Source organism: Sceloporus occidentalis, unplaced genomic scaffold (genome assembly GCF_023333645.1).
Source record: "Sceloporus occidentalis isolate IW3139 unplaced genomic scaffold, rSceOcc1.0.p SCAF_39, whole genome shotgun sequence".
Classification (NCBI taxonomy): domain Eukaryota; kingdom Metazoa; phylum Chordata; class Lepidosauria; order Squamata; family Phrynosomatidae; genus Sceloporus; species Sceloporus occidentalis.
Genome location: NW_028317019.1, coordinates 4546404 through 4556585, shown reverse-complemented (window position 1 = coordinate 4556585; position 10182 = coordinate 4546404).

The window sequence follows — 10182 nt, the reverse complement described above, 5'->3', positions numbered from 1 at the left end:
TAATTAGATAGCCCTTCATCCGGGATTCTGGCAGTGTTTCTAAAAACAATTAAGCTCTCATGTGCCTTTTCTCAACCACTGCACCTGTGGCCTTGTACCACAGAACTCAGCGACACAATAGTTTTAATTAACATTATGGCTTAACAATATATATATATGAAACCCCATCAATCCCAATCTAATATGATACCATATGAAAATATAATAAGCATAAACCCATGACAACATATTACAATATAAAAATACCAATAACTCTCTATGTTCCCCCTCCTTTTACAGAGACCAGTCTTTTAAACTCCAGCTTCTGTTAGAAGGGTGATTCCCACACATTCCAATCCTTGCAAACAAGAACATACTTTGGCCATGATCTCTCTACCTCTTTCTAGTATCTTCTATTAAAGCACATATTCAAACATATTATTTCAACCCACCATAAATCCCATTTATCTTAACTCTAATTTAATCCTAAACCCTTATGGCATGAATCCCTAAATTAATAAATGCATGAATAAAGGGATTCGTGACATATAGCAACCTCAGGCTGGTGCTCCTTGCCTGCAGCAATGAGATGGGACCATTGTGAATTTAGGCTAATGCTACTTACCTGAACGTTTGAGACTTGACCATTGCAACCTGAGGCTGATGCTTCTTGCCTGAAGGATTGAAACTGGCCCATTGTGATCTCCGGCTGATTCTCGTTGCCTGAGAGACTGAGTCTGGCCTATTGTGACTTCAGTCTGATGCTCCTTGGATGAAGGATTGAGACGGTACTATTGTGACTTCAGTCTGAGCAGGTGCCTTCTTCAGAGGAACTAGGGCCAAGCCCAAGACTGGGAAACCCCCTGAAGCTCACAGCACCCAGGCCACCACTGGAGGATTTGGGTTTCCGGCCCCAAACTGGGGAAAGGAAGGCTGTCAGGGGGGGAAAGTAACAGCCTGGGACCTGGCAGTGGGGGAGTCGCTTGATAGCCGCCCCAGCAAAGAAGAACCCCAGGTAGAAGTTTATTGAATGGAGGAATACAGAAAGGAATTAAAGGACCGTATGAAGGGGATGGTGTCCAAGTTAAAGATGTAAGAGAAATGTGTGAGTTCTGACTTAAACCCAGAGCTGAAGAACCAAAGAACCAAGGAATGGTGTTTTAAAACAAGCTAAAGAACTAAACAAGATGGTTCTGCGCAGAGCATTGATGTGAAGGAGGGATTTGGCAACTGAGATGAGGAAAGGCTGAGGAATCTGGAAGCTGAAGCCGGGTGCTGTTCAGGTGTGTCGAACTATGACCGGAAAGGTGCCTTTTCTCCTGAGTCACAATAAAGAGGAACTGACAGGACAATGGACTAATTTGAACAGAACGTCCTGCCTTTGAACAGTGTGGACTGTTTGAATAGCTGTCTCCTCCTGAAAAGAAGAAGTTGAGTAATGGGCGGCAATATTGCAAGACTTCAGCAGCCAAAAGCCAGAGAGAAGAAAAGTATAAGGAGCCTTGGCTTTCACCCTAATTTTGTTGGCACCAAATGCACAGCAATGATGTCATCCCCAGCCTTCGAGGACAACTGATCAATGTCCGGCGGAAGGAAAGTGTGTGAGAGTATTGTATGAATCTGTGAGTGAATGAAAGACCTCTTGATAATCAATGTTTGTATTATGTTTGTGATTTAATAAATGTTACATGTATTATGTTTAAACTCAAATTTTGGTGTCTCACTATCTGTGTTATCCCTTCTCTGAATCAGTCCACAGAAAGAGACATTTTCATTACACGCTCTCAGGTTAAACAGGTTGCCCTTATAAACTTGGGCATAACAAAGATGTGGAGGAGGAAGATGTCAGAGGCGAACTGAGGGCAGCTGATGCTCCTTGCCTGAAGCATTGAGACTGTCCCATTGTGACTTCAGTCTGATGCTCCTTGCCTGAAGCATTGAGACTGTCCCATTGTGACTTCAGTCTGATGCTCCTTGCCTGAAGCATTGAGACTGTCCCATTGTGACTTCAGTCTGATGCTCTTAGCCTGAAGCATTGAGACTGTCCCATTGTGACTTCAGTCTGATGCTCCTTGCCTGAAGCATTGAGACTGTCCCATTGTGACTTCAGTCTGATGCTCTTAGCCTGAAGCATTGAGACTGTCCCATTGTGACTTCAGTCTGATGCTCCTTGCCTGAAGCATTGAGACTGTCCCATTGTGACTTCAGTCTGATGCTCCTTGCCTGAAGCATTGAGACTGTCCCATTGTGACTTCAGTCTGATGCTCCTTGCCTGAAGCATTGAGACTGTCCCATTGTGACTTCAGTCTGATGCTCCTTGCCTGAAGCATTGAGACTGTCCCATTGTGACTTCAGTCTGATGCTCTTTGCCTGAAGCACTGAGACTGTCCCATTGTGACTTCAGTCTGATGCTCCTTGCCTGAAGCATTGAGACTGTCCCATTGTGACTTCAGTCTGATGCTGTTTCCCTGAAGCTTTGAGACTGTCCCATTGTGACTTCAGTCTGATGCTCCTTGCCTGAAGCATTGAGACTGTCCCATTGTGACTTCAGTCTGATGCTCTTTGCCTGAAGCACTGAGACTGTCCCATTGTGACTTCAGTCTGATGCTCCTTGCCTGAAGCATTGAGACTGTCCCATTGTGACTTCAGTCTGATGCTGTTTCCCTGAAGCTTTGAGACTGTCCCATTGTGACTTCAGTCTGATGCTCTTTGCCTGAAGCATTGAGACTGTCCCATTGTGACTTCAGTCTGATGCTCCTTGCCTGAAGCATTGAGACTTTCCCATTGTGACTTCAGTCTGATGCTCCTTGCCTGAAGCATTGAGACTGTCCCATTGTGACTTCAGTCTGATGCTCTTTGCCTGAAGCATTGAGACTGTCCCATTGTGACTTCAGTCTGATGCTCTTTGCCTGGAGCTTTGAGACTGTCCCATTGTGACTTCAGTCTGATGCTCTTTGCCTGAAGCTTTGAGATTGTCCCATTGCGGTTTCCAAATCCTTCACCATTTTAGTCGCCCTCCTTTGGAGGTGCTCCAGTTTCTCAACATCCTTTTTGAATTGGGACACCCAAACTGGACACAATATTCCAGGTAAGGCCTGACCAGAGCAGAATAGAGTGTCACTATTACTTCCCTTGATCTAGACACCATACTTCTATTGATACAGCCTTAAATCGCATTGGCCTTTTTAGCTGCTGCATTGCACTGTTGACTCATGTTCAACTTGTGCCTACTTGATTCTTAGATCCCTTTCACACGTAGTTTCATTCAGCCAGGTGTCCCACATCCTATATCTGTGCATTTCATTTTTCCTCCCTTAATGCAGTACCTTACATTTCTCTGTGTTGAATTTCATTTTGTTAGCTTTGGACCAGCTTCTTAGTCTATTCAGGTCATTTTGAATTTTGATCCTGTCCTCTGGAGTATTAGCTACTCCTCCTAATTTGGTATCATCTGCAAATTTGATAAGCATGTCCCCAATTCTGTCCTCCAAGTCATTGATAAAGATGTTGAATAGCATATAAAACAAAAACATGAAACAAGTTAGACAAAGCAACTGTTACATGGATTTGTAACTGATTGACCGGCCGAACCCAAAGGGTGCTCAAGAATGACTCCTTTTCATCCTGGAGAGAAGTGACCAGTGGGGTTCTGTCCGGGGCCCAGTGCTTGTTTAATTTGGTTAACTGCTATTAGTGAATTGCCAAGAGTGGCCACCAGGTGGCGCTCCAGAATAGAAGTTGGTGAGAAGCCCAAAGAGGCTGCAGTGCCCTGAGTATCCACCAGAGGGCAGCGTTGTATTAGGAATGTTCTTTATTGATTAAAACATTAGTCTATGGGGACTAATGTGATTTTCCATTGGCTCCCCATTCCTGAGGGGGTGTGGCCTCCTTCCCATTACCTGGACTTTCCTCCACTCCCATTGGCTGCCTATTCCCCACGAAAGGTTTCAGCCTTATCCCAGCAACAATGGAGCGAACAACGCACCCCCCTGATTGCCCTGAAAGTGAAAGGAGCACCGGAAGGAAATGGGGGGAATTGCAGCGCTGCATCATGGGAAATTTGCAACCGGGGGGTTTGCGGTGGTGAAACAGAGCAGAAGCGAAGCTACATTCCACACCAGACCAATTCGGAGTGGAATCGGAGTGAGCTTGGAAGCGATTTCTGTGCATTCGCTTGTTACCGATTTCAGCAAAATGAGGGGTCACTTTGGAATCACTTCGGAAGCCCCACGGAAGGAGCCCCATAGAAAGGAATCGCGTGTGATAACACAAAACGTTGTCGCCTGAATTTGCATCATTGGACCCGCAGTGGCTTCGGATCTGAGCTGCATAGAGCTGCAAAAACCTCCGTGTGATAAACACAGTCTTTGAGATTTCACAAGGCTCTGTGGTTTTGGGAACAAGAAGCTAATTATCATAATTGTTGTTGATAATAATAATAATAATAATAATAATAATCTCATTCTCCCTCATAAAGGGACACAACTGGAATTACAAGTTTAAGACAATAAACTCTCTTTCCCTGGAGTTTGCACCCATTGCTCCGTCTCCTGGTCTCCTCCGCTGGGAGGAGGGAGAGCGTGGAATTCTGGGAAAGGCTGGCAGTTGGCTTGGAGCCTGAATAGGGTTCTAGAAGGCTGGTGGCTTTGACTGTTGGCTGCTTAGGAAGAAGAAGGGCTCCTTCTGGGTTTCCTTGGCAGGAAAGGCAAGGTGGGTGCCTCGAGATGGCGATGGGGGACCCCCAAATTTGGTTCCTCTGTGAGAAGGATGGCTAAAGGGAAGAGCCCCCATTTTGGAGCCAAGGGTGGGGGTCTGGAGGGTCTTCTGTATGGAGGCAGCTTTGGGGGCTGGAAGCAAGGAAGCCCCCCTCCTCTTCCCCTCTTCTCCAGCTGCCAGGCCTCCTCTCCTCTCTTGGGAGCCTCTGTGGGGCCCTGAGATTTTGGAGAGGGATCCAAGAGAATCAAAGGGAGGCTGGGACCAAACAACCTCAGAATATGATCAAGATTGCAAGGTTCTTTCTGAGGAAGGAGTGGCAAACTAGGAGAGGCTGCAGCTGTTTGCTTTTGCCTGAGCTTCTGGGAAGGGCCCCTCTTCTCCTTTCTCCTTCACTGTCTTCATGGAGGGCAAACTCCTTTTGCCCTTTGGACTCAGTTTGCAGCAATGGCAGTGAGCTCAAAAGAAGGGGAGAAATGGCAGGAGGAGGAGGAAACTGTGGCCTTTGAAGAGCAGCTGAAAAGGTGGGAGGGCAGAGGATGAACAAGGGGAGGGTCCCTGCCAAACTGGGAGAGTTGGAGGGTATGCAGAAGGAGCTGGGCCTGGAAATGGAGGAGGAGAGGGGGGCTTGCAAAATGACCTCCATGGATGAGGAAGCTGCCCAAGTCCATGGCATACAATGGTCAAGTGAAATGATGTCCATGATATAGGAGCCAGTGTGGCATAGTGGTTTGAGCATAGTGGAACTACAACTCTGGAGATCAGGTTTTAAATCCCAGCTCCAACATAGAAACTCTCTGGGTGACTGGGCACGCCACACTCTCTCAGCCTTAGCGGAAGGCAATGGGAAACATTAAATACAGACATTTAAATATTGCAATTGCTATGGTTGTTGTTATTGCTGTCTATCTATACATTATGATTTTATGTAGATTATTGGACGAAAAAATTTAAAAATAGACCCATTAAAATCAATCAGACCCATGAGTCCTACCCAGCCCTCCTCCTATTGACATCTTTGGAGTGATGAAGGCTGGGGCCAACCCTAGGACTCCAATCCTAGCCCCATTTTCTGGAAATTAAGGGGATGTACAGGCCGCCCCTTTTAGCGCCAGATCAGGGCCATGACAAACACGCTACTTTTTCCAGCTCCTTTTCCCACTATGATAAGGCTACGCTGTGGCCCTGATGTGGCCTTTCCGTGGGGCAAAAAGGAGCTCCTTTCTGCGCCAGGGAAAAAGTGCCATATCCGCCAATGGTGTGGCTTTTCTGCACTCCTTTTCTGCATCATCAGCGCCAGAAGAACACCGTGATGTCACCTGTGATATGGTGCAATGTGCAGCATCACACATGCGGGAAGAGTCAGGGAGTGCGCTGTGCAGACTCCATCTTCGCCCTCATGCCAGCCAACGATGCTGGTCTCTACGCCCCGAAAGGCCCAGTGAACTGTCTTAGTCTTTCAGTATTCACAATATTCTCTCTCTGAGGGTTTGGAGGCAAGACTAATAATAGTAATAATAATAATATCAATAATTAATATCCTGCTTTCCAATGGATTTATTTTGAATTTTAGGGAAGGTTCAGGTTTGATTTGCCCTTAGTGCTGTTGAATTGTATTTTCTGTGGTCCATGAAAGATTGCATAAATGTGTGCACATAAAAACACTTTGTATTTTCTGCAGGTGTGGAAAGAACCAAGATGGCTTCCAAAGGAAGGGAGAGAAGAGAAACAACCCTCAATTCCTCCTTTGTGGAAGAAACTGGAGGAAAGAAGACCTCCAGACAGGTTAGTGTCCAGACCTCCTTTTTTGTGGTGGAGCCATTGGGAATTTGACTGACTAGGATGCAATGGGGGTGTTATTTACAATCCTTTGTCTTTCAGCGAAGGCTGCTTTCTATTGCAGATCACCTTTTGAGATGTGGCAGTGTTCTTCACAGAGGAGGAATGGCCACTCTTGAGTCCAAAGCAGGAATTTCTGTACAAAGAGGTGATGATGGAAACCTATGAAAATGTGTCCTCTGTGGGTAAGGACCCATTGCCCTTCCTATAGAATGGGGGCAAGTGCTCTAGAACACTACATTGCATGCAACACTGGTCCGAATTCAATTTTTATAGCAACAGCCTGTGAAATCATGGAATTTGTAGTCTGTAGTTTCTAGAACTGCCCACATTACACCGGATCTTAAATCCCTCCATTGGCTGCCCATTAGTGTCTGGGCAAGATACAAGGTGTTGGTTGTAACCTTTAAAGCCCTACATGGCTTGGGTCCTGACTACTTGCAGGAGTGCCTTCTTCCACACAATCCTCCCTTCACTGGAAAAAGTCTCCTAAAGCCTAAGAAGACTAGATTGGCTACAACAACCCAGAGGACCTTTTATTCTGCCACTCCTAGTCTTTGGAATGACCTGCCAGAAGAGATCCATCACATCTCCACCTTAGAAGCCTTTAAAAAGGCTGTTAAGACAGATCTCTTTCAGCAGGCCTTTCCAGATTAGGGCTTTTCACTGTCACTGACCCTTTTTTTGCTACCAATACCTTGGCTACCTTGCATAGATAGAGGTTCTCCCCTCAGCCTCTCCACCCTCATTTTAGCCCATTTTTCCTTTTTCTTATCTGTATTGTAATTTATCTTACTTAGAGCCGATATAGACAGGCCAAAATAAAGCTGCTTCTGGTCACTTTGGAGGTATGCTATTTAAATGATGCATGTGTCCTAAGAGGCCAGAAGCCATGACAAAGCCACACTACAATCCTAAGGACAGGAGCGCAGCTTTGGTGCAGCTTCTGACCTCTTAAAATGCATGTGTCATCTGAACAGTAATAATAATAATAATAAGAAGAACAAAAATAAGAACAAGTGTGATGTATGTTTGAATTGTAATTTTATTGATTGTATGGTGGAATTTGAAGATTATTTACAGTTTGACCTCAGTATCTGCTGAGGTTTGGTTTCAGGACCCCATGAAGTAACCAAAATCCATGGATGTTAAGTCCTATTACAAACAATGGGGTTCTAGTATGATGTGCCTTACATAAAATGGCAAAATCAGGGTTGGCGTTTTTGGGGATATATTGAGATGCAGAATCTGTGGATCCTGAGAGCTGACTGTGAAATGTTAAAAAGCAGTTGAAATCATCCTATTAAGAGAAATGTAACCCATGTCATTGGACTCATGGAGAAATGGTCAGATGGAACCAAGGAGAATGTGTTTCTTTGGTTGGTTTCCTTGGAAAGAATTGGGAATCTTGGCCAAGGTGGGAGTTGAGTCAGTTGAGGCTGAGAGAAGGAGGAGAGACCTCAGGAGAAGAGCATTTCTCTGGGTTAGTTTCCCTGTTTCCTATTTTATGTGAGTGTTTAGAGTACTGTCTTCCTTACAGTGGAACCTACTCCTGCTTTGTGAAGGCATCACAAGTTGGACTGGTTGATCTCACCTGAAAGCATCCTTCTGGAGGTCTTTAAGCAGAGGCTGGATGACCATCTGTCAGGGATGCTTTGATTTGGATTTCCTGCATCGTAGGGGGTTGGACTGGATGGCCCTAGTGGTCTCTTCCAACTCTATGATTCTATGATTCTATGATTCTTATTCATTCATTCCTATTGTACCTTCTTTTAACTGTATGGTTGTGTTATTTATTACATTTCATCCCATCTTTCTCCCATGGGTGGGTCTGAAGGTGGCTTAGAATACAAAATGTAGAATGAACAAAAGCATCTTTGGGTCTCCATTAGTCCAAAATGACTTGGAGACACACCAGCACCACCAGCAGCAGCACCACAACAAGGCACTGTCACACCTTCTTCCCCTCCTTTCTTTCAATGGTCAGATCCCTGATTTTGTCACATCCCTAATTTTGCTTTAGGACTAATCTGCCCAATTTTCTTCTTTCACTGGCCAAAGACAGTGAGGCCAAAGTTGGAGATAAAGGGAACCCACCACAGGGCCCTGTCTACGTTGCAGATGGGAGTGAGCCCATAGCCATTGCGGAACAGGAGGAAGAAGAGGAGGAAGAGTATATAACCAGGAAACATTTGACATTGTACGTTTTCTGCCACTCATATCATGCTGAAAACATGCAGAAAAGAGTATCCATTGAACTCTTCTCCTGCATCACATTTTAGATGAGCTGATTTTCCTCTTTACTTAGCTGTCCAAAGCAATAGGCAAGTTAAAAAAATTCCTCCCACCTTCCCTCCCACCCTTCACTTTCACATGGCTCTTCTCTGTTTGTTCCCCTCTTCAGTGCGAAGAGAAGATGCAGCCAGTCAGGAAGGCCATACAAGATCTGGACAACCCAGACAAGGGGCGCTTGGTGGAAGAACTGGAGAATCTTATGCTCAGCTGTCTGTTGAGATAGGCGACCACATCGGCGAGTGCTTGAAAGCTTATTCCAACAAGCAGGAAACTATACTTTGGTGAAGGTAAGCCTCAGCTACTTTCCTGCCAGGCCTTTTACCATGGAATCCAATGACCCCGACGGAAAACCCAGGACAGGGCTATAGAAAGGGAGCTTGTTTGGCTCTCGGTGGCTCCCCTTGAGTCCAATGGACACAGCAGATTGCAGTCTGGAACATAGTTGAATGCAGGAGCAATCATGGGTCTTGGCTTCCATGTCGACCTGTTCTCAGTTTTAATACCCTCTTAGATGCTGAGTTTGAGGGATATGGTTCAGCACCGTCAATAGTTGCCTTAAAATCTGAGACTGCGCATTCGCACATACATCCAAAGGCCCCTTCTGATCATGTGCAGGGATCACCAGGGCCTTACTGCTGCTGCTGTTTACTCCACTGGCAGCCTTTGAGGGAAGGGAAGGAGCGCGCCGGGGGTTCAGCAGCCTCCCCTTCCTTCCTTCCTTCCTTCCTTCCTTCCTTCCTTATTCCTCCCTCCTTTCCTTCTTTTGAGGAGATTTTGAAGAGGCCACAGTGGTGCCCAGGAAAGGCAAGAAAGGAAGACTCTGCTTTGGAAATAGCTTCTCTGTGTATACTGTATGTATATAGATATAGATATATATAGATGTATGTGTGTTTGCCTCTGCTGTTCTTATGGCTGGGAATGTTGCTGAGGACTGAGGGGAGAAGAAAGGGTCAGTTTTGTGCAAATTCACAACTTCTGTGCATCAAAGAGTCCAATGTGTTGAAATAACAAAGACCTTTATTGAAAACACAGCCAGAAATTCAGTGTTTAAGCCAGAACTGCCTCCCCAAGCCAAAGAATATACTGAAACTCCAAAACCTAAAACTCCACCTTCTACCAAACCTAGCCCCCACCTACAATTCCCACCATCTATCCCCCACTATTAACCAGCCCCACTTTGCCATCCTTCTCTCACGCACAATCTCTCCCCGCCCCAGACATTCGAAGAAGCTAGTTCCCTTTCTGTTGCTACCGGTCCCCAACTTTCTTCAGCCAACATCCCACAAATTCTGAATGCTATCATTGCTATTCTAGCTAGCTGCAATAAATCCCAGTCCCCCGTCTAACTAGCCTAAA